A 25424-nucleotide genomic window follows, 5' to 3' on the forward strand; every position below is an offset into this window, starting at 1 on the left:
CATAGAAAACTGTGTGACTGAGTTACAGAGGAAGGAATATTAACTTAGAGATGATGTAGGTGTTTTGCAGTATGGTTTCCAAATCTAGCAGATACACATTTGGGGTGTATTGTAAAGAGGAAAACATGTATTTGGGGTATTGCTATCTTGTGCCTTGAAAAGGGGATTGTTTTTGCTACAGGACATAGAAAAGAAAGGTCTGATGCAATGTAGTCACATCACCTGTCACTCTGAAAGAATAGTGAGGGACTTTAAACATAATTAAAATGAGGAGTAAAACCGAGTGTTTATCTCCAGTGTTCCAGATAGAAACATACCCCCGCCCAACGTGAAGCATCTCCTTTAACAAGACTGCCCTGCATCCATTCCTCCTGCACACATGACGAGCACACCTCATCCGTCATGTTGAGACATGTTAAAAAGAACCTCACCCCCCTGTTCCTTTCTCTTCTGAATAAGTAATTATGAAAAACAAATCATCGCCATGTCTCTTTCTTTCTTCAGTTTTATTGGGTTTTGTCTGCCTGTCGCCCATGGACATAAAGAATTGTTCTGTTCATTGAGATCCAATGATTTTCTTTGGGGAGTTGTTTCAGATAAAACAGAAGGTCTGATTTTGTCAGGAATGTAGCTCTGAAAGTCGCTAAGAGCAACTATGCATATGAATTTGAGGACAAAATGTCACCCTCTAAGTGAACTGAATGGAGAAAACACAATAGGAGCCTGTTAGAAACACAGCTTTGGGCAACAAGGGAAAAAAAGCCTGGATGAGACCGTTCTTTCTCAAGGCCTGGTAGGTGCCAACTCATGTTATGATGTTGAGGGATGCCCAGCATTTGCTATTTCTTTCTTTTCTTTTAAAAGATGTTATTTATTTATTTTGAGAGAGGGGGAGGGAAGCAAAAAAGAGAGGGAGAGAAACACTGATGTGAGAGAGAAACATCAATGGTTGCTTCATGCACACACCCCAACTGGGGGATTAAACACACAACCCAAGCATGTGCCCAACTGGGCATCGAACCAGCAACCTTTCGCTTTGTGGGAGGACATTGAACCAACTGAGCCACACCAGCTAGGGCTGGATGAAGTGTTAGGGGTCCTATTTGAAAGGGAAAATGGCCTTCTAGCCTGAAAAAAGTATTGCAATTTTAAAATACACATAGGCTACCTGATTTTAAAAAATTTAAAAAGGACAGAACATAGTAATGTGCATGTGTTGATTAGATTATCTCACCAAGATATTTGAAAGGCAAAGGGCAGAGGAGTTGAGACTAAGCTTTAACTTCACTTAAAAATGATGAATGGGACTCTGTCCAGGAAGCAAGCTAGAAAGGCATAGAACAGGCCTGTATAGCATGAATACAAAGCCACTTTTTGGAATACTTCACACAGAGGGTTAATTCTGAGGCTGAGGCATCTCAAACTTCTTAAGGATGTCCCTCCTGCTGGCTTCTAAAGTCCTTACACTGTGACATGTGACCCACCAATGTGCATCATGTTGGCTGTCACAGAAGGAAGGTCTTCAAAAGTGAGGGATAAAGTTGTCTTCGGTTTACATCTGTCCCTGTCTGCTTTCTGCCTCATTCTTTGACTTTATTTCTCTGTTGACTATCTCTCTCCATTTGTCTCCCTGTGTCTGTCTATTCCTTTCTCTGCCTTTATTTGATCCTCTACTGTGTTCCTGTCACTTCCATCCATATGGCTTCCAAGTCATTGTAGCCAGTCCTCAATTGTCTTCTAAGTTATATACTGAAATTTCAAACTACTTGTTGAACATCTTCACCTGGACACTCTGCACCTCAAAATTACTGTGTACCTTCCATGTCTAGACAACTTCCTTTCTGCTTTGCTATCTTACCGATAGTGACAAAAACTAAAGCTATAGTAGAAAAAAGCTTTGCTCCTCCTGATAACTTTTCCACTCATTCATCAAATGTTGACTGAATCTCTACTATGTTGGAATACTGGGGTCACAGAGCTGAGAAAGATAATCCCTGTTCTCAAGCGGCAGACTCAATGAGAGGTGTGTCATCCGATTACACAGTGCGTTGATATGAGACCCACCAGATATCTTGAGAACACTTAAGAGGGAAACCTAATTCAGCCTGGGGGCAGGGGGTGATTGAGGGTACCCGGAAGACTTCCAGGAAGAGGTAACACCTGACTTGAGTTCTGCGGGTGCTGTAGGAGTTAACCTGGTGATGGGATTGAGAGATACTAGTGTTTCTTTCAGGACCAGCAACAGAACACTAGCCCAGATAGAGGGTCTGGCAACTCCAAGGACCTGTAAGTAGTTCAGGATGACTAGAGCACAGGGGCTGGGGAAGGGGCAGCTTCACAGCAGCCGTGCCCACAGTCTGAGGGTCATACATGATGGCTCCCACCCCCCCTCACTCTACATCACATAGCTGCCAAGTCCTGCAAATTTAATTTTTACTAGATGGTCCTCTTCTGAACTTTCTCACCTTTTGTTGGGACACTGATGAGCCTTCTCTTACTGCCTCCAGGCTTCCTCCACTCCAATTTTATCTCCCACGACAACATATTTCCAGAACCTGCCTATTAAAAGCATGTTTTATAGTCCAGCAGCACAGGTATCAGCTGGGAGTGTCTTAGAAATGACTCTCCCTGGAGAGTAAGCACACAATGCTGTCAACCTCCAGCAAAATGCAAACTCACTCAGTACTCATTTGGTAACTTCTAAGAAATGATTTCCATTGGGTTGAAATTACAAGTCTGAGAAATAACTTCCCCCAAATATTACAGCTACCAAAAAATACAGTGGACAGAGAAAGTGACCAACTATTTGAAGTACTGTCCAAATGTCCAAATGTTAGTCTTGTACTCTCACTTACCTTAAATATCATAAGGTGCAATGGCTGACAAGAATCCTAGGTGTATAAAACACATCCTTTCCTTTATCCAAACTAAAGAGAGGGAAAGCGGGAGCTAGCTGTAAGCCCTTTGATGTTCTTCATCAGCATATCATGTAAAGTTTGTAACTATGTTTCAGTCTCTTGACACGTGAACACATTTACTAGAAATATTCCTTAAAGTCAATTTATATAAAGTAAGAAAGAAGCAGGGCGGGTGCAGCAGAAACACACAATGTTTTCAGGCTAGAAATAAATATCTTGTTCACAGAATGCTGATTTGGTAAAAGGAGAGTTTTGCTGGGAGAATACCAATGTAGTTTAACAATGCAGCTCACACATGTTGGGGCATTCTAGGTGACCAGCTCTCAATGACAAGCCCTCACGACAAGCAGCCTGCCAGAATCTCACAGATTGGAAGTAAGTGGGGGAAATGCTCGATCTGTTGCTCCTAAGGTGGGGCCAAGGAGGGCACTGCAGTTATACTGAGCCTAATTATCATATTCCTACAGCTGGCATGCAGGGTAGTTCTATCCACTGATTCCCCTAGCAGGAGCCAGTCAGAAGAACAATTAGGAGGAAGCTTTGTAAATTTTATTTTTTTCATACTTAAGTTCACAGCCAAGCTGTGGTATTTAGGCCCCAACTAAACAGTTTGCTTCTGTCTTTAGATTTCGTTGTTGTTACTGTTCTCCATCAGGTCCCAGTGCTTTCAGAACAACTAGGGATCCCTTTGATCCAAACGATGCTTGCCTCTAGGCCTGGAACTTTCATTGATAGGTGTCCAAAGGACAGTGGCTGAACATGTGGTCTCTGGATTCAACCTGGGTGCAAGTCTTACTCTGCTTCTTACCAACTGTATCAGCCTGGAAAGTTATTGGAACCATTCTGCCTGCTGGATCTTTATTTGATATTCTGGTCATCATGAATTTATTAGCATTAATTTTGATTTTAAAAATACTAATGTTGAAATATTAATTTTAATTACTGAGGGTTTTTGGCATCCTCTTAAATTTCTCTTCCAAGAAGAGTGGCTCACTTTCCTTACTCTATCCATGGCTTCGTGGTGTCTCAGTTTACTCATCCATAGAATGAGATTTAAAATACAAATCACTTCACTGAATTGTCATAATGAATAAAGGGAGATAATATACTTACAGTGTTTAAAACAACAAATGACCAAATATATGAACTCTTCCTATTATTTTCCTTGACTCTGCTAATCTATTCTTTCTAAACTAGAGAAGAAGGCACATTGCAACAATAGTTCTCAAATGTTAACATGCCTAAGTCACCTGGAGGGTTCGTCTCTGCTTCCTGAACACACCCCCAGAAATTCTGATCCATTTATTTGTTTTATTTTTTTAATGACATTGAGATATTGGTCGGAATTGCATTAAATCTGTATATTGCTTTGCATGAGATGGCCATTTTATTTTTTAAAAGATTTTATTTATTTATTTATTTATTTATTTATTTATTTATTTATTTATTTATTTATTTATTTTTAGAGAGAGGGCCAGAGAGGGAAAAACAGGGGGAAAGAAAAAATTGGAACTTCCAGTCAAGATGGCGGCACAGGCAGACATGGCTCGCATCTTTGGCACAACCACATCAAAATTACAACTAAAATATAGAATAATAACCACTCAGGATCCTCAGTAATCGCACTGAATGGAAGTCTCACAACTACGGAATGAAAGAAACCACATCCATCCAGACTTGTAGGAGGGGTGCAGACATGGGATGGGCTGGTTTCATACCCATGTGTGGTAGATAAAAATTTGGGAGGCATATGTCAGGAGTGAGGAGTCCCAGCCCCACACCAGTCACCCCAGCCCAGGATGCCAGTGCCAGGAAGATAGGTCACCACAACTTCTGGCTGCAAAAACCAGTGGAGACTTAGCTGGTGGAAGAAACTGCTGGAACCTCAAGCGGTTCCTCTTAAAGAACCTATACATGTGCTTATTCAGACTCACTACTTCTGAGCTCCAGCACCAGGGTAGCAGCTTGAAAGGCATCAGTGCTATATAGGGTGAAACTGAAGTGTCTGGCATCAAGGTAAGCAGAAGCCATTGTCCCTTATCTAAACCCTAACCCACAGAGCTGGCAGGCTGGTGCCAGATCTGAGGCTCCATCAAACTGGCTAATACTGTTTGACCCACCTTGGAGATCCCCAGAGACTGCCCCTCCAAAACTCCTTTTCCATATGAATGGCTGGTCTTGGCTTATGCTTCACAATTCCCTAAATTCCATCAAACAAGCAACAGCTGGCCTCAGTGAGTCCCAGGCCCGGCAAAAGCACCAGAAAGCCTAGATTGACAACTTGGCTTTGCCTGGGAATCTCCAAACCCAGCACAAGTAGCAGCCATCTCAGATTGATTTATAACTCAGGCAGGGTGGCCCTGGGGAAAAACACAGATGGGGGCTGACTTTGGCCTGCACCACCTGAGAAATGGCAGGGCAGACACACCCAGTGGACAGTTACAGATCATGTCAAAGCACCACCACCCTGCCCCTGCACAGCTGTTCTTCCACGGAGGGCAAAGGTTGGTGGTCAGTGGTTATAGCCAGTCCTCGTAGCTGACTGGCCTGGGCAAAAGGCCAGTCCTCTCTCGTTGATCCACCAACAGCAACCAAGGCCCAACTACAAGAGGAGGGGGTACCTAGCCGACATAAAAGGCACATCTTGAGTACCCAGCTTGGGTGATAGGGGAGGCTGTGTCACTGGAGTTTATAAGACACCTACTACATTAGACCACAGTACCAAGACACGAAATCAAAACAGCTCTACCTCATACATAGAAACAAACACAGGGAGGCTGCAAAAATAAGGAGATAAAGAAACATGAGCTGAATGAAATAACGTATCAAAACTCCAGAAAAAGAGCTAAATGAAATGGAAATAAGCAATCTATCAGATGCACAGTCCAAGACACTAGTTATAAGGATGTTCAATTGAACTTTGGGTGTCATCCTAACTTTGGGTGTTGGGCACACAATACAATATGCAGATCATGTATCACAGAAATGTACACTTGAAATCTATATGATTTTATTAACCAATATCACCTCAATAAATTTAATTTAAAAAAATTCTGATTCAGTAGGTCTGGGGTGGGGTCTGAGGATTTGCATTTTTAGCAAGCTTTCAGGGGCTGTTGCTGCTCTAACACTGCAACTTATGTAGTAAATGTAATGAAAAGGCTCCCTATTAAACCTTGGATGGATCCATCACTGGCAACACACTTGTAATCAATAACCAGCACATACACTTACTCTGAACATGGCCGCTCACACAAATACCACTTGTACGCCATTCACGCCATTTCACAGGTTCATTATGCTAAATAGAATCAGCTGCCAATTGCCTCTGCAGCTTTTATCTCATACTAGTGTGGTTTTCTGCTTCAAAAGTTCTAGCACTATGTCTTATCAGTGCTTATCCTGACTTTGTAAATGAACACTTAGAAAAACACGTCAGAAGTTTCGGAGACCACCCAACAACAAAGTCTTTCCAGTACTGGTTGCTAAAAAGGTTTAATTCCTCAGTTCGGCTCAACAAACTCTCACAACTAGCTGCTAGGTGTCAGGCACTGTGGATAAAGTGATGACACAACCCACGACATGCACTCAGAGTGCACAGTCCTCTGTGGGGGAGAGATGCTTGAACATTAAAGTTATAACTCAGGATTACATGTGACAAGGTGGCAACATGCAGACAGCGCTGCGAAGGAGCAAAGAGCGTACCTTGACCTATTCTTCAGGTTTCAGGTAAGATATCCTGGAGGAAGGGTTAGGTGAAGTGACTCTTGTTCACCCCTGAGAGTACTGCCAGGTGTCTGTGAAGATGGGGAACTGTCACACTCTGGCCTCCTGGTGCCTGGCCCGCTCTGCCAGAGAGGTGCTGCTCCCCTCTCCCTGCAGGGCCTGGTGCAGAGTCTCTGCTCCTCCAGGGGGTCAGAGTCATGGAGCAGGCTCTCCTCTGTGCCCACAACTGGGTAGAGAGGTCTGCCTACTTGGGAGCAGGCAGTAGGAGGCTGCGTCTCCCACCTTGGTCCTTTCTGACTAATAACGAGGATATTTCTCAATTTGTTTTTGAACTCAGGTGGAATGTTGTCTATTGTGCTCCCTTGGAAGCTCCAAAGGAGGTTAGTGCCCAGCTGAGGCAGAAGTGGTGGACAGAGGGCAGACAAATTAGAATCCTACAAAGGAAATGGTCCTGGAATGCTGGCAAAGCCCAACGCAGTCTTTAGTTCCATCCTGCCTCCTTGAAGGTTATACTCCATCAAATGGTCCTTTATAGCAGAGCCATACTTTGTATCATGAGACCGCATGCATCTGCCTGAGCCTCATTTCCCTCTAACTGATATTGCCCATCTCACAGGATTGTAAAAATTCAATAAGACAATAGATGAAGAAAATCTCTGGCTAAACAGAGCAACCTGACTCAACATCTTGTCGTCACCTCCATGCCATTTAGAACAGGGCTTTGTGCACATGAGGCTGTTCAGTGAAGAATGCTGGCCGGAGGTCGCAGTCACTTCTTTAGAGCCGGGGGAAGAGAAGGAGCTGTTGGTCCCTGTGCGGCCCCTCCCACTCTCCTTGAACATGTGCATTGAGAGGCAGAGGCACAGCGGACTAAGTCATGATCTAAACGTATCCAACCACACAGCTGGACAAAATGATTGCAGCTGGAACAGTGGCTCTTGGCTGATGGATGTCTGAGACATAACTGCAATGCGGCCTCTGTGGATTATGTACCATCAAGTATTACAAGAGGAAACATAAAAGAAAACACAGCCCATAAACAAGCTCTCAGGATCACTGACATGACAAGCTCCTTCACTTCACCGTGGAAAACCCACAGAGAGAAAGGGTTATGTGGACTCCCCCCCATGAGTTTCTATTTCCAGCTCATCGAAGAATTGGCCCTCTGCCCATCTGCAGACAGGAAATGCTCCTGGTTTGCTGACATGCTTCGCCTCCGTAACCCAGAGCTCCCATCTGTCCACATGGTCAGACTGACTCTTCCTTAGCCACAGAGAGGAGCCTGTTTTCTTCTGACCCCCTCTGCTCTCATCTCAGCCTCAATCCCCTGCGTGGATTGGAGATGGTTCACACTGGCCCCTGGCCCAGGCAGCTTCCTCCCCCTCCACCCCTCACACACCAAAGGTTCATTAAATTAGTCACTTGGACTTTCCATAGTCAAGCTGAAGGTCACTTGCCTTAACTGTCAGCCAGGAAAGAGGCACCTCTGGGGGTAGTTTCAGAACCATGTTGTCCTTGAGTGTGTGGCTTGCTTGGACAGCCTGCGAGGCTGTCCCTGGTCGGAGCAAGCTACTGCCCTTCACCTAGAAGGCAAGAGCGCCCCCCAGGACACCAGGAGGAAATCAGTTCCCCAGTGACAACTTGTGCCTTAATCCCTGACAGCTAAGGCAATTGCCTAAGCTTTCTATGCTTCATTTTTTCCATCTAGAAAAACAAGGATACTCAACTTCCTCACAAGGGTAATCTGAGGACATATTAACCAATTTCTGAAAACCACCTTAAGAGTTTGACCAGAGGAGCTAGAGAATGGTAACTGTTCACCAGACTGAATCACAACAACAACTCTATCTACCTTGTTGGGGCTGAAAAACAAATTACCAGTGAAAGCAAACCTAGGTCTCTTTATATAATGGTTCATCTCTAAGCTGGAACTTTAATATTATGAGGCAATAAAAACAAAACACAACAGAATCCTAGACTCGATGTTCTCTTGGCTCTTGTTCTTGCTTGCAGTGGTGGGTGGACTCGGTAATTACAGTGGTTGTAAAGTCCCCAGCCACGTCTCAGTTGGGCCGGCAGGGCAGACTCAGTACTGCATTAGCAACGGCACTCATTGGGGAGAGGGCTCCAGTTATTTTTCCCTGGCAGCACTGTCATGATTCAGCACAGGAAGAAAGTGGTAGAGAGCCAGACACAACAAGAAGAGGTTGATAAGCATCCTGTGTCTTGTACGTCTCTCAAGGCTGGCATTTGGGGAATAAGGTGAAGTTTCCAAAATCCAGAAGTAAAGACACATGTAAGAGGCAGCCAGACCTCTGAGACACAAGCCTCATTTCTGACCAGGAGTGGCACCTGGTAGAGAGACGGGCTGACTGTCCTACTTGACATTTTAATGTCCAAAGTTAAGGAATTCTCCAAAACACCTTCATCCAGTATCACTAAGCTTTTTTCATGAAACATGTGATGTTTACCAGCCCGTGTCTAATCACTGGTGGTCTGTAGAGGAATGACAAATGCCACAGTGGGAGAATAATTTTCATCAGGAACCTTTTGAGGACTTTGGCAAAATATCATTACCTTCTGTCGAGGTAAACCTTGGCTCGCTGCCTCCCGCCTACTCCCTCCCGCCCCCACACTGGTCAGTTGACTGACAAGAAGAACACACTCATGCATTATGCATGAAAATCATTAGAAATAACTATGTTTTAAGTTATCTCTTACTATAGAAAACTTGACTTTTGCAAGTAAGTGGCTATCTTACTTATCTATATTTATGACCTTTCGATCTATCTTTCAATCTTTACATTAAGGAAACTAATATTGATATAGATGGAGACTAAGAGATAGATGTAAGACTAGTATATGTGTTTCACAAAAGATTTAGAAGATTCCAAACAAAGAAAAAGCTTAGGAACTATGCATTTGGTGTCTATCTCACTTTCTGTGGGCAATCATTTCTGTAAATTTACTGCCTGACAATTTAAGATTGCATGTTATTTTTTCTTTCCTTTCATTTTTTGCCCTAAAACTACCTATTTTAAATTTTAAGAAGTGGTCCCTAATTCTTGTATACCATTCTGATTTAATTCAGTTCAAGGAGAATTATCTATTGTGTTTCCAGGACTGTGTTTTTAGTATTGAAAAGAAATACAAATCACATTTCCTGTTCTCAAGGTATTCCAAGTCCTGTGGAGAAGGCAAGGCTAAACAGAAAACAGGTTTGCCTGAGAGGATATGATTACTGCCGAAATGAATTACATGGCTAAGAGGTGCTGCAGAGTCCCACGTATGCCAAGAACTGGTGAAAAATCATAGTTTATTTACAAAGGAAAGAGTCCTGATTCTTATAGTCTGCTGACATGTGTTAGTTTCCCTAATATAGTGGACCACCCAGGTGTCTTTCTCTAGCTTTGTTTGGTTGGTCCTGGGGTGACCAGGCCCACACACAGAGATAGGTTCTGAAGGCAAGATGCTGCTCAGGTTGACCATCTGTCTAGGTTTTCCTGTGTGGCACAGGGAAGTCCAGAGTGATCACGGACATTCTCAAAGGTCAGCTCGTGAGGAGCCGTTAGGAGGGTGTTCAGAGCTGTCACGAATCTCTACTCCTGATGCCTTTGAAAACTCTGGCAATTGGTAGACAAGGCTATTCTTAAAATCAGAGCTGATTTCTTTTGGCAGAGCAGAGGCTGGAACTGGAAAGGGCTAACTTATTGGTCTATTTTTTTTTATTTTAACCGGGTTCTAGGTGGAATGGTCAGGAGTGAGGCAACTGTGTGGAGAATTAGCCTGGGGCACTGCTCCCCAGTGACCCTCCGGGTCTCATTAAAATTCTTATTTAGAACAAGTAGGATACAAACGCCCAGCTACAGAGAGAGTTTGGTAAAGGGGTGTAGGTAAGATATCATCTGCTCAGCCTTGCCTTTTAGAAAAGGAAAGAAGATTTGCTGTGTTAGGAAAATAGAGTCTTCTTCAGGAGAAATAGAAAACGTCAAGTAAAAACTCTGAAAGCTGAGTTGTTGAGCCTTTCTAATGAACACAGGAGCAAGCTCTGCTTCTGTCTCCTAGTGACTAGTGAACAAAGGGATGCTGCTGTTTCTTACGGTCATGAATGTGAAGTTTATTGATTTGTAAGGAATCCCCAAGGCTCTTGTGAAATTAATGTGATTTTCATAAATACAAATTGTACCAGAACTGTTGTCATAGAAACTTGAGTGGAAAGAGCAGCAGAGGCCTGCGAAAGAGAAATCTGTGGTCACTTTTGGTTCAGATCATACGGCCTCCTGAACCTCACTGTCGGGCTGTGATCTCTCTAACATGTACACCTCGTCCAACGGCCTGCTGAGAAGTCCTACCCCTAACTACCTGTCCAGACTAATTTGCTGTCAGTCCCTTACCCCGTGTCCTCTCAAGCCAAATTCAATTACCAGCCAAGCCCCTAAACCAGTGTTTCCCAAACTTCAGTGAACACAACACAGATTGCTGGGCCCCAACCCCAGGGTGGAACCTGGAAATACGTATTGCTAAGCAATTCCCAGGTAGGGGTGACGGTGACCCTACCGGTCTGGAGGGCACAATTTAAAAACGACCACCCCATTGTCTCTACTCTGGATGCCAATCTACTTTATGTGACATGATATCATATCTGCATGTATTATAATTAATTGCATGTCCTGCAGTGGAGTGTTAGGAAAGAGCATACATCTTCATAAGCTTTGTGTCTCTCTTGTTACCACAGGGCTTTTTCACTGTAGAAAGAGATCAACAGGCCCTTGTTAAATCAGGAAGAAACCAGGCAGAAGAGATGACTGTGTTTTGAGCCTCCAGCAAGGCCTGGGAAGTTCTGTTTACAGGATCCCACAGAACTAACTCCTTGCACCAGGAGGAGCAGTCCCGGACTCTTTCTTCTCCAACGCACCTTTCCTTTTGCGGTCCATCTCTCCCTTCCCTTTGACAGGAAGGACTCTGAGTCAGAAAGACCTGGGTTTGAAACCCACTGAGATACTCAGAAACTTCACAGCCTGTCCTAACTTGGTTAACCCAAGTCCCAGTTTTCCCATTTCTGAGATATGGGACTAATAATGTCTAACTTACAGATTTCTTTTGAGGATTAAATAAAATAATGCACATTATCTGTGTCGCTCTGTAAGTACTTACGCATACAGTGTCTATTATTTATTGTCAGTGCAAATTTGGGTGCGAGCTCACTGAGTAGGTTGCTCTGCACCGCCCAGGCGTGACCCCTCGGGAGCACTTGCCTATGAATTACTCTACCACCTTTGACAAACAGCTGCAGGATAACCCGAGAGACCCTGCACCTTTTCGTGAATATCAGCGACCCCAATTTCTGCCAGGGGGATAAATCTTGTTCCATTTTAGTATAATTTCTCAGGAGTCCATGAAAAGTAGGCATGTCACTGCAAGAAGCTGCCGGAAGCTGCTGCAGAGCTGGGAGCACGGAGCCTCCCGGAGCACCGCCCCCGAGGAGACTCCGGTGCGCACTGCGGCTGGGAACGTTTCGAACCTGAAACGGCAGGAATGCGGCGGGGAGGGCAGGGCAGTGAAACCTCCTCAGCCTCCCCCACACAAATCAATCTCAGAGGAAGCAGGCATTTAAGGGAAAAGTTCCTTTAGAATGTATCTCTATTTGTATTTCTATTACCTCATCTCGTAAATCTCATTCCCTCCTAGTATGATTCCTTGAGCAGAACAGCCCGGATCTTTTTCAGTCTCTTAATGGATTCATTTTTTGACTCTGGGAGACAGACAAAGGAGTCTTGGAATCCACCAGATGGGGCCTGCCGGGCCCAGGGAAGAGGCTGAAAGCAGGGTCACTTCAGCCTGAGAACGGAGGACGCGGAGCTGACCCTCTGAATGTCTGCAAGTAACTGGAATTTCCTACTTCCACGCTGAAAGGAGAAATGGAGGCAGTACAAATATGATGGCCCGGTCTACACTGTATCTTACTTAAGATTGCCTTGGCCTTGTCTCATGCTCAGCATTCATATGCCCTGCATTTCATTCAATAAGCAAGCACCGTGGTCGTATTCTATTGCACGGTGAGCAGAGTGTCGCCACGCCCAGCAGCTTCCCAGGTTGTAGCTTCCAGATTGTATCTCCCAGTTTGCCTCCTGTCCCCCAAGTCACGAGAAACCGGATGGGCTTTGGTTTGGAAAACACAGTCATTGCAACATATGCTCTTCATTTTGTAAATGAGGAAATTTGGATCTTACTACAGGTTGGTGCCAGCACCAGGGAACTGAAACCCCGTTCTTATGACCCTTCATACATTACTCTCTTCTACGATACTATGCAGCTATCATATTCATGTTAAGCTTTTAAAAGCATTTTCTTTTTAAATTAAAGGAGCATTTTGATATGGACAATACATCCCAGACCTCAGTTTTCTGTCTGATTGGAGTGAAGAAAAATAAAGTTAAATGATATGTTTATAACTCATGGAGGCATTCTCTTATCTCTGTTTTATCAACCTGACTTCTTTTTCAGTCAGCGTATCCAGTTCTTTACATGCAGTGTATCAGGTCTGACTTGTTTTTGCATGCACAAGAGGTTTATTGAACCAAGTCTTGGCACCTTCCCTCGGTACAAAACAAAGTATTTTATGGGGCTAATAAGATACTTAGAAGTCTTCTAGCCTAGGTCTAGCACCTGCTAAGTTCCAGGAACTATACTAGGTATTAGAAGTTAATAAAAAATATAAAGACCCCCACATCATGGAAATTACAGTTGAGCTTAAACGCCCTGAGCAAGAGGGTCTAGGAAAGGCTCTTGGGCTGTCCTGGGCATAAAAAGACCCAGTTTAATTAAATGACCATGCTTCCCAATTAGCCATGAAAAACACTGCTTGTATAACTATGTCATTATCACTTCCTGCCTGGATTAGTGTAATCCATGATATGCAGGCCTTCTGTGCTCCAGTATTTCCTCTGGGGATTTGCAACTTTTGCAAAACCCCAGCTTTAGAATGCTGGCTGGAGCCAAGACTTCATTACTCACGTTACGCCTATGCCAAGCAAACTTCACGAGCTTCCTTTACAGTGGAGTGCACACTGTAAACGTTCCGAAGTGAAAAGAATAAGCAGAAATCTCTTCCCCAGACCTGGGCTGTCTCAGCAGTTTAAGTATACACTTCCTTCACCCCAAGCAAAAGTTGGCAAGTGCCAGCCGCAGACAACACATTTGTTCATCTCCTGATTCCTATCAAGAAAAAGCTAGAGAGTGTAGACATGATTCAGACCTTCAGTGGGATTGACTAGACTTCTTCCAATGCTGTAATTCTATCTACCTAGAACAGCCATTTCCTGGGGGGGCTGCCTCAGAAATGACAACACAACTGTCTCTATGCCCAACATGTCATTCTTTCAATCATAAACTCATATTTTTTTCAGAAATAAAATAATACAGGAGCTCAAGTAGATATATTTCAAATGCGGAAACTGAAGCTGAGAAAGATAAGCTACTTAGACAAGGTCACACCCAGGACTGGAACCCAAGTATCTAACCAATCTAAAGAACTACTCTGTCCTCTCTAACAAACGTTTCATATACCAGTGACCTGTGTCATATGGCCATATCCTCCTCCCTTTACATTTTCGGAAAGGTTTTTTTTTTTTTTAATCTGTAGGCTGTCCAACTCTTTGGTGCTGTTATGGAAAGGCTCCTGAATGCCAAACACCATTCTCATTGAGAATATTGCTCGGGTACTATCTCAAAATAGATGTTCAGTGCCCGAGCAGGAGAGAAGCCCGTGAAGTGATGCTCCACTGCTGAAAATACCACGGAGCTCTCACAAAGCCAAGCTGCATGAACCAGATCAAAGAGCATTATACTGCCTCCTGGTTATGGGTCACTCTATCTCTGTGAATCTAGTCATAAATGCACAGAAACTCAGAGCTGGAAGGGACTTCAGAGATCATCTTGTCAACTCCTTTAGTTTAAAAGTGAAGAAACCGAGATCCAGAGAGAATACTACAGATTTGCCCCCAGGCTATAGAACAAGTTACAAGGAAGCTGGCCTGTCCTTTTCCCCATGTCACCCTGTCCTGCAACAAAAGGCCTATGCCACCTGATATATCCACTGGTTTTTCCATCCTGGTATTGCACCAAGAAGACTCTCGCTATCTTGCTCTTTATATGAGATGCCCAAGAACACAGAAGATGCTCTAGATTTTTTTAGTGGTACAGATGGTGACAAAGCCCCAAACTGACTTCTTCCACAGTGGAAGAGTGGGTGGGCATAAGCCAACGCACAAACCAACGTACAACAAATCCCTGGACACCACACAGAAAAAGAAAGAAGAAAACCACCTCATCATGACCCCCAAAAGAAATCAAGTCCAAGATCTGATGCTAGCCATTCATCAGATACCCTTGATGCATTATGATACTTAAGACAGATATTGTGGCACTTTTATAACTAAAGTGAGTGCAAAAAATGTCTACTTTAAGGACAATAAGGCTCTCCACAGAACTGACTGGGGGCAAGCCTGCCCATCTTCTCCATTTTCCTCTTTGCTGAGATTGTGAAACATTTCCCTAAGTGTCTGGTGCCAGAATTCCAAGGGCAAGAACTTTGTAAAATAACACTCTTTAATTATAAAAATCATGCATAATCATTATAGAAAAATTGAAAAATACAGAATATTATTAAGAAGAAAACAAAATCAATCTATATATCCACCATCTGTAGGTAAATACTGTTAATTTTTAAAATGTACCTTACCAGTATTTCCTCCAGAGATGCATATATACATATTGTTTTGTAGCCTTATTTTGCTTTTTTTTTTCCATATTACAATTTACAAGAACATTCCTCCTCACCGCCCTGCCCCCAGGCTGGCAGTTACCAAAATTCAGTGAGCATCAGAATCATCTGGAAGGCTTGTTAAGAATGCTGAGTTCCAATTCCAGTTTTTGATAGAGTAACTCTGGGGTAAAGATCTCTAATTTGAATTTCTCACAAGTTTCCAGGAAATATTTATATTGCTGGTCTGGGGAACACACTTTGAAAACCATGGTTATACCCCAACATAAGCTTTTTAAAAAATGGCTGTATTCTATTAAGTGGGTATGATATAATATTATAGGCATTTAGACATTTCCTAATTTTCACTGTTATACATAATAATGTAATAAATATATTTTGCTTATCTCTGTTTCTTTTTTAAGAAAGAGCTTTATTGAGGTATAATTCACATACCATAAAATTCACCTAAGTATACAATCTTTGATTGTTTCTCTTCTTTAAAATTTGTATTTATTGATTTTGAAGAGAGGAAGAAAAAAGGAGAAAGGGAAACATCTATTTGTTGCTCCATTCACTTCCACATTCATTGGCTGATTCTTACACGTGCCCAGACTAGGGATTGAACCAGCAACCCTGGTGTGTCAGGACAGCGCTCCAACCAGCTGAGCTGCCCAGCCAGGGCTAAATTCTTTTGTTAGGATGAATTCAAAAGGGAATTGCTGGGTCAAAGATTATGAGCATTTTTTAAGGCTCTTGATACATATTGACGAATTGTCCTCTGATATAATTACATTTTCACAGCAAAGTGTGTGAGTCTCATTTTCTGATTACCTGGGGCAACCCAGAGTATTATAATTTTAAAAACAGCTTTACCAATGTGAAAGGAGAAAAATCATATTTGTGTTGTGGCTTTCATATATTTCTTTGACATCAACTGAGGTTGAACATTTGTCCCCATGTGTTTATGGTTTTGTGAGCATCTCTGCCTTAGGCAGGATATCTGCACAGGTGTCCTGTACAGCTCAGGACCATGAGGACACCGGTCATTTTAATGACTGACGGACACACGGCTCTCCCTATGTAAAATGCCATTTCCCTAGAGTTCTCACTGAACACCAGCGTCTCTCTTTCCCTCGCCCTCTCTCCTTCCCTTCTTCCCTTTCCCCAAACCCCTTCCCCCACCCTTCCCCATCTCTCTCTCTCTCACACACACACACAGCAAGTTTTGAAGAACCTTCAGGCTACGGGCAGCCCCAGGGAAACTCCCACTAGAGCTGCAAAAACACAGGAGCTTAAAAAACTCCCAACTGAACCGGGTGAGTCAGTTTGACTGCAATCAGCCAATTGAATTTAGTTAAAGGATAAGTGTTGTAATGTTTATGTGGTTAATTTTAAAAGAAAGTGGTTATTGTCCTTGAATAGGTTTTTCTCGTTGTTTTCGACTCTGCTGGGGGCGGGTGTGTGTGTGTGTGCAGACTTAGTCTGGTACATGCTCCCTCACCCAGTGGCTGCGGGAAGGAAGAGGACCCGAGGAGAGAGCTGTAACTGCTGATCTTTGCAAACTTTCCTAACTTGCCACCACAAGGCCATAAGGTCAAATGCCCATAGCTAAAGCTTTGGGGGAGAATTTTGCATTCTTGTTCTCTTTGGCAGTCACCAGGGGGAAATTGTCATGTATATGTTCCAAGGTGAAAGAGCATTCAATGGAGAGGCACTATATGTCTAGGTTTCAGCCTGAGGTGCAGTGCACAGTCTAGAGCTTTTGAAGAGTTTCCTTTTCCTGAAATTCTTCTCAATAAACACAAGGTGACTCTTCCATCAGACCAGCAGGATTTGAAATTTCAGTATCTTTTTCTGCTTGGTCTGCCCTACCGTCTGCTCACCCCCCAAAAGTCACGTGTTGTGAAGGGTTTCTTAGTCCTCTTCTCTTCCCCCTTATACTCCCTTCCTCGGGATGTTCTCTGCTCCGATGGCTTCCCACTCTGACACTGGTGGTGCCAAACACCACATTTCTATCCCCAAACTTGCTCCTCATCTCTCTTGAAAAATACCTTCTGGGAAGTTATCTTCAACCCGTTCAAACCAGAACTCTTTAACTCTCCACACTGAACTTCTTACATTCCTATTTCAGTGAACAGTATCACCATTTCCGTTAGAAAATTGTGAGTCTTGTCTGGCTACTCTGATTTCACTTGGCCCCTGAATACTGCCTACCCTGCCTCTGGCGTGCAGCTCCAAGCGCCCTCCCCTCTCCCCAGCCTTTGTCTTTCCCCTTAGCCCTGCACATTAGCTCAGACCTTACTAATCTCTTGCCCTGACAACTTCGCTTCTTCTAGCTGGCTGTCCTCTTAGTACAATTTCTTCACTCTAATCCACCTTCTGCCTTCAACACTGACCTCCAGAGGTGTCTTCCTATTAAAGAAATCTGATCCTGTCACTCCCCTGCCTAAACACAGCTGCCTGGAAAACTAATCTGGATTCTCTGGCGTGGTACATAAGGCTTTTCACTACCACCCTCTTCTTCCCTCCTCACCCCACTCCCACCACGGCTCCTCCCTGGCATGCTCTGCTCTTAGTCACATGAAATCTTTGCTCCGAGTACAAGCTATTTTTACTCTTTTACCCTTCCAGGTTGTATGCATTCTCCTTCCTCTTCTTTGTCACCAAATTTCCTCCTTATCTTTCATTGCCAGCTGAAATGAGTCACCTCATTCATTAATTTATTTACTCATTCAACACAATTATTTTTAGCATTATTGGTAAAATATCATGCTAAGTGAAACCAAACAGACAGGACTCCTGTTCTAATGGAGGTATAAATTTTCTTGAAGCCTTTCACGACACCTTTGGCGTTAATAATTTCTTCCTTATCCTCACATCATTCTGTTCATGGCCCCGTTATAGCAGTTAATAAACCATCCTGTAATGACCTACTTACAGGTCTGATGTCTGGATTCCCGAACAGACTGTGAGCTCTGGGGCTGGGGCTGGGAGGGTTGCATCAATGACAGAGTCTCACCCCTCTCTGTTGGGGGAGGCCATTCAACACAGCAGTTAAGACATGGGTTCCCGAGCCCACCACCTGGGTTCCAGTTTTTGCCTCTACCATTCATAAGCTCTGTAACCTCAGAAAAATTTAAACCTTTCTGTGTTGTATCTGTGTTTGTTGAGTGAAACTAATAGTAGTCACTGATAAAGTTGTACAAGTCACATTAGTTAATATATGACAGCAATTACTGTAGAATATGATAAGTGCTCAGTTTCATTAATTCCATTATGGTACCTAATAACAGAAAGCCCTCAACAAAAGCTGACTGAATGAGTGGGTGAATATTACTTAAATATACTAAGATCTGTCTATCTATCATCTATGGTCTTTCTACCCTCGTAGTCAGAGAGCATATCATCTCAGTCATGGGTATACAAATGGTCAGGTAAGATGAAGCCTGGATAATCTAGGGAAGTGATTTTCAGCTTTAGTGTGCTTTAAAATCTCCTGAGGAACCTATTAAAAATTCATCTTCTTGCCCCCTTGCTGATTTAGTAATTTTGGAACAGATCTCAGAATCTGCATTACTAATAATTCTATATAGATGGATGGTCCTTGGACCACATTTTGAGAAATACGAGCCCTGGGGAGCTAGCTTAGGCTCTTTTCCCTACTGAGGGTCCCAGAGCTACTCATGGTCCCCAGAGCGAAAGGACTGGAGAGGTCCAATTGATCCAGGTGACACAGTGTCATGCGACTCTCAGGATGCTTCTGTGAAGACAGCTGGGGAAGGAGCGAAGTACATAAAAACACACTAGGTGGGGATCAGCTACAAATACATCTGCGTCATAAAGGTGTGCTGATTGGTGGGTGAATCTGAAAAATTTCTGAGTCATCCCACTTGGGTCATTTCTCAAGAATCAGCAACAAAGCAGTATGGTATTTGGAATACATGGATGCTGCTATGCAGGGTTGAGCTTTATCATCAGTTTGATGTTGAGTTAACATATTATTATTAATCTGCCATAAACTACCTATGTGGATTTTGCAGGTCACTTTGCCCTTCTGGTCCTCTTTTCTATGTAATAAGTGGGTTGGAGTAAAGTCCTGAGTCCACTGATCCTGTTGTTCACTGACTCCCGTGCTGGGGGCTGCCAACCACTGACTGAGGCCTGAAGGAATTACTGCCTCTCCTCAGAGAGAACAGTTTACTCTGCATTAATCTCAGAGTCAGTTTCCAAATGTCCATCAAGAGCAACACATCTGGGTTTTCTAAGGTGAAGACAGAGCGCCAGCTCCGCGGTGCATCTCGAGCTAGCACTCAGCTGTAACAGGAACACAAAAGGGCACCTGAAACAAAGAGCCATTCTCCTCCCTCCTGCCCTGCCTGCAGAAAACCTGCACCATCCAGCACCTTCTCCAGAGGCTGCACTATCCCACTCTCAGGCCCGGGGAGGGGCAACCCAGGAGGCAGGTGTTTGAGATACTCCTTTCCTAAAGGTCTTGCCCAGGCCACCTGCAGGAAGCCATCCGGTCACACCCTTGGAAGCACACCTAAATGTGCTAGCACTAGTGAGTTCACGCCTAGTTTTCTGGAAATCCAACTCCCATTCTTTCCTTTATTTCTGTTAAGCCATTGTGATATTGTGATTTATAATAAGAAATATACATCTGGGCTTTGTTCCTGTTTCTGGCATAGAGCTCCTAAAACTCTTGGAATTTCCTAAGTGACAAGGGCAATAAAGGTGTCTTTTGTTAAGTCAGTGAGGTAACTTTCGGACCCACCTAAGGATGAGGGCTGGTTGCCAGGAAAACCAACCATGTGATTAGAGGGTTAGAACTTCGAGTCCCACCTTCACCTCCTCACCCACTGCCACCTCCTGGGATGGGACAAGGCTGAAGATTTGGTTCATTCACCAATGGCCAATGACTTAATCAATCATACCTATGAATACAGAAAATCGTGAAGGATGGAGTTCAGGGAACTTCCAAGTAGGTGAACCTATGGAGACCCCAGGACAGTGGCGTGCTCAGAGAGGACATGGAAACTCCTGCACCCTGTCCCCGTGCCTCCCCCATGCACCTCTTCCATCTTCCTGAGTTATATCTTTTTATACTAAATGGGTAATCAAGTAAGTAAAATGTTTTCCTGAGTTTTGTGAGCTTCTCTAGCAAATTGATGAAATCCAAAGAGGGGGTATTTGGAATATCTAGTCTGTAGCTGGGCGGAAGCACAGATGATGACCTGGGTCTAGAGCTGGTGGGTGGGGCACATAGAGCCTTGTAAGATTGAGCATTTACTTTGTGGGATCTGACCCCATCTCCAGGTAGGGTCAGAACTGTAGGACACCCAGCCGGTGTTGGAGAATTTCTTGTTGGCATGGGAGTCCCCCACTTTCCCACATGAGAAGTGGTGTCAAAATTGTAGCCCTAAATGGGAGAAGAAAGAAGAATGGGAGATAAAGTAAAACTTTTATTATTTCTGTGTTGCCTAACATGTAGCAGCATCTGTAGTCTTGAGTTATTTTGCTTACTATTATGTGAGTTATTATGTTCTATATATCATTATTGAATGAATTATTTACAAAGGCAGTGGTGCACAATAAAATGGCCGTTTCAGAAAGACTGCAACACAGTCCCTTTTTACTGGGTCAGGGCACATCATATGGGGAGAGTGCAACTTTCTAGCCCTGCGCCAGAGTTCCGCACTCCAATTCTCCTTGGCTAGTGTTCCCCAAGCTTTTAACAAAGGAGGAAATCCTAACCTTTCATTATTTCTCCTTCCTCTGCCCACACCATGTGATGACAGACTTTTCTACCCAACTGCATTAAGTAATGTTTTTCCACTTAAAAATTAATCAAAGACACAGATAACAGCTAATCGATGCTTCTCATCTTTATTAGAGTGCCTGTGTAATTATTTTTATCATTTCGGTGAAATACACTGAAAATTGGCCTCCTGCTGAGGGTATTCTATCTTGGCTAAAGCACCTGGCTAATGCTGTGGTGAGAAAGGGTGAGGGAGCAGTGGCATCTGTATGAAGTTTTCACTTCTTTCTCTAATTCTGAGTGGGTACAAACGAGTTTACCCCTCTGTTCCCACATGTCTGTCCTCTTTCTCACCTCCTTTCTGTACCTGTCTCTCCTTTTCTTCCTTCCTATTTCCCCAAGGAAATTGATGGTGGGGCCAGAGAAGTAAAACCCACCTCAGGGAAGACTGAACTGGCCTGCCAGAATGTGTGGGAGCTAAGGAGACTAACCCACTATTCATTGTCTGCTATTATTATCAGCCTTATGGAGATATCACGCCCTATCCCATGTGTTTTTCTGGTCACTTGGACCTAGCTCATGCTTCTCTGCCTGACTACTTTTCCCTGATGCTTTAAGACTCTGCCCATTCAGGGCGGGTGCTCCTCCTCTGTGTTCCCAAGACACTGCATATTGTATTTAATCACTGGTTTATTTCTCCGACCCTCCCACTCTACTCTGTGATCTATGAGAGTGTCTGTGTCCAGTGCCTCAGTAAAATGCCTGCACGTGATTGGTGGTCAACAAATGCTTTTTAAAACAAATTAATAACTATGAGTGTAAATAAATGTCAATGCAGACACGAGACTAATAAAACAGAAAACAGGTACTGTTTAAGTTAAACCTGAGTGAGACTCAACAGTGCCCAGAAGTCCAATAAGAAGAGTTCAAGCAGAGCTGGAGACAGGACGATGATAGAAGCCAATTAATGGATGCAGTGGCCAAGGGGCAGGGGTGGAGGCGAAGGCAGTCTGGAAGCAAGGAAGGGGACTAGGAAGCTGCACTTTCTGGAGGGGCAGAAGCCTCTGCTGAAGGATGTTGCCAGCATCTTCTCCAGCTTTAACGCTGAAGGCAGAAGACAGAGGACTGATACACCGATACACTGATATACTAACCGTTAAATCTGATACTTCAGCTAGACTGCTACCTCTTTGATGGCAGAATGCGTGCCTTCCATGTGTTTGATATTTGAACAATAACTTTCTACAGTACTTTGTAGAAAAACATACTTAGGCAGTAAGTGTTAATGTAACTAAAACACAAGGCCCAATATATTCTGATAAATAAAGCTGAGACCTTTGTCCTTCTTGTACAACGATGTGTCCCAAAAGTCCAGACTTGTCCTTGTTGCATAACTGGTACTCAATAATATTCATGAATGAATAAATGAATTTTAAAGCCTCACAGTATAGCCCATGGTCTCTATGGCCAGAGTTGACAAGCGTTTTCATTTAACCCTCATCAAGGTAGGTTGTGGTTTATCAGCAAAGTAAAAGGAGAGAAGAAACTGTGATCCAGGTGCATTCATCACCCAAGTATCCCAAAGGCACGATAGTGGCATTGGGACCTATTTGGGTGACTTCTCCGTTCATTTCTGAAGCAAGAAATGCCAGGTCCTTTTTCCAGTTATGGGAGCAAGGGGACAGCCTTCTTTCCCCACAAACTGGTCACTTCCTCCTACCTGAGAGATCAGACATTATGACACTGAAAACTCACATATTAGTTCTAATACCTGAGAAGGGAAGCTGTGTCTGTTAGACAAAGATGATCACATTTCAAAATTTGGGGAAAAACTCCCTGTCTCAAATCATGCATTTTTGCCCTCAAATGTTGCCCTTAACAACAATGCCATGAAAACACACTGTGGTAGTGTAATAAATCTCACATGAAGCAGTGTCTGTGTCAAAGGCATTTACAGTCCCAGAGAGTGTGTGTTTATATTTTGCTTGTCCTGCTACGACACCCTGTCACTTCACTCAGCTGCTTTCAATGTAATCTTTTAAAGTGCTGGGAATATCTTTTTGTGTATACGTTATGGAATGAGAAACTCTTACACCAAGAATTTAACACCGGCAAAGCACGTGTATATGAATGGAATAACATGAGTAATTCCTTTTCATACATTCTCCCACCTCTGAATATGTATAACACCACACACCGAATGGCAGCCAAAGTGCAAAGTACAAATGTCTTTCTAATGGGCACCCTTTTTGCCAGTTGCCATGGATGATAAGATCCTATTTCCTCCCCAACACCCTTCCCGTCCTTTAACCCCAACACAATAATTTTTGGCATTTGCAAACCATGTCTTGCCAGATTCTTGCCTATGCAAATATGCCACACCTCCATCCCTTTGCAACGGGCTCTGGAATCTGGGGGGTGTTGGCAAGATGGGTCCCAGAGCACTTGGGCACCGACTGCAGTGATCAGCCACAAACCATCTTGAAGGAAATGTTTTACCACCAAAGGAAGGGACTCAAACATAGACAATAACTTTTGTATTTGTACTGTGACACTCAGGAAATGAGAGGAAAAAAAGGATTCTCATGGAAAGGGTCTTGCAAGTAAGAGACTAGAAGGAGAAGGTGATTTTTTTCTCTTTCACTCTCTCTTCTTTCCTCCTTCCTTTATCTTTTAAAATGGAATGGAATAAGTATCTTTTATAATGAGTATCTTTTATGTCTGTTTTTCATTTTTATTTATTTATTTACATTCAATATTATTCTGTATTAGTTTCAGGTGTACAGCATAGCAGTTAGACAATCATATACTTTACAAAGCGGTCCCCCTGCTGTTTCCAGTGCCCACCTGGCCCCAACATAATTAATAGAACATTACTGACTATACTCCCCATGCTATGCTCTATACCCCATGACTATTCTGTAACTACCAATCCGTATTTCTTAATCCCTTCCCCCTTTTCACGCAGCCCTCCAAACCCTCCACCCCTCTGACAACCATCAGGCTGCTCTCTGTAGCTATGCATCTATTTCTGTTTTGTTTGTTTGTTTGTATTTTTCTTTAGATTCCACATATATTCTGGTCAAGATGGAGGCATAGGTAAACATGCTTCACCTCCTCGCACAACTACAGAAAAAGTTAAATTGGACTACAAAACAAAAATCACCCAGAACCATCAGAAAATTGAGCTGTACGGAAATCCAAGAACCAAGGATTTAAAGAAGCCACATTCATCCAGACAGGTAGAAGGGCATGGAGACCCGGAGTGGTGCAGAGAGGTGGCCGAGTGGGGGTCCCACATTCATGTGGGCGGATAAAAATCAGTTGGGAGCAAGGGATCCCAGACCAAAACCAGAATACCCAGCAGACCAGGGTTCCAGTGCCAGGAAGACAAATTCTTCAAACTTTTGGCACTAAAAACAGTGGGGGTTGGAGGCAGCAGAATAAACTGCTGGATTCTCAAGAGTCTGCTCTTAAAGGGACTCCACAGACTTAGAACTTATACAGACCCACCCCCTCTAGGATTCAGCACCAGGGCAACAGCTGGAAGGGCACCAGTGTCATATGGGGAGAAAGTGAAGTGCCTGGAAACAGGGTGAGTACCAGGAGACAGCTTCCTCCCAGACACACTTCCAGAAGACAGTTTGCGACATTGGTTCCCTTTGAGCCCTCTCCCTACACACAGCCACAGAGCAGTGAAGGGGTTGCCCCTCCCTGGGAACTACCTAAGGCTCTGCCTCACACAATTTACAGGCGCCTTTTCTACAATAGGCCATGTTACTAAGACAGGGAGTCAAAGCATCTCTACCTGATACACAGAAACAAACACAGGGAAACTGCCAAATTGAGGAGACAATGAAATATGGCCCTAAACAAAGAACAGATCAAAACTCCAGACAAAGAATTAAATGAAACAGTGATAGCCAAGCTATCAGATGCAGAATTCAAAACACTGGTTATCACATGCTCGAAAAACTCACTGAATATGGCAACAGCACAAAAAGGACCCAGGCAGAAATGAAGGTTACATTAAGTGTATAAAGAAAAATCTACAGGGAACCAACAGTGGAAGGGATCAAACCCAGAATCAAATCAATGATTTGGAACATAAAGAAGAAAAAAACATTCAATCAGAACAGCAAGAAGAAAAAAGAATTTTAAAAAGTGAGGATATTCTAAGAAACCTCTAGGACATTTCCAAATTTGCCAACATCTGTATCAGAGGGATGCCAGAAAGAGAAGAGGAAGAGGAAGAAAC

At 43.5% G+C, this 25424-nt stretch overlaps 1 protein-coding gene across 2 annotated transcripts in view; it reads right to left on the minus strand.

The window, feature by feature from the left end:
• MAML2 (mastermind like transcriptional coactivator 2) overlaps positions 1–25424 on the minus strand; it is a 350749-nt gene that overhangs the window by 169651 nt on the left and 155674 nt on the right. The window lies entirely within an intron of this gene.

This window comes from Artibeus jamaicensis, unplaced genomic scaffold (assembly GCF_021234435.1).
Source record: "Artibeus jamaicensis isolate MK-2021 breed Jamaican fruit bat unplaced genomic scaffold, CSHL_Jam_final contig_585, whole genome shotgun sequence".
Taxonomy (NCBI): domain Eukaryota; kingdom Metazoa; phylum Chordata; class Mammalia; order Chiroptera; family Phyllostomidae; genus Artibeus; species Artibeus jamaicensis.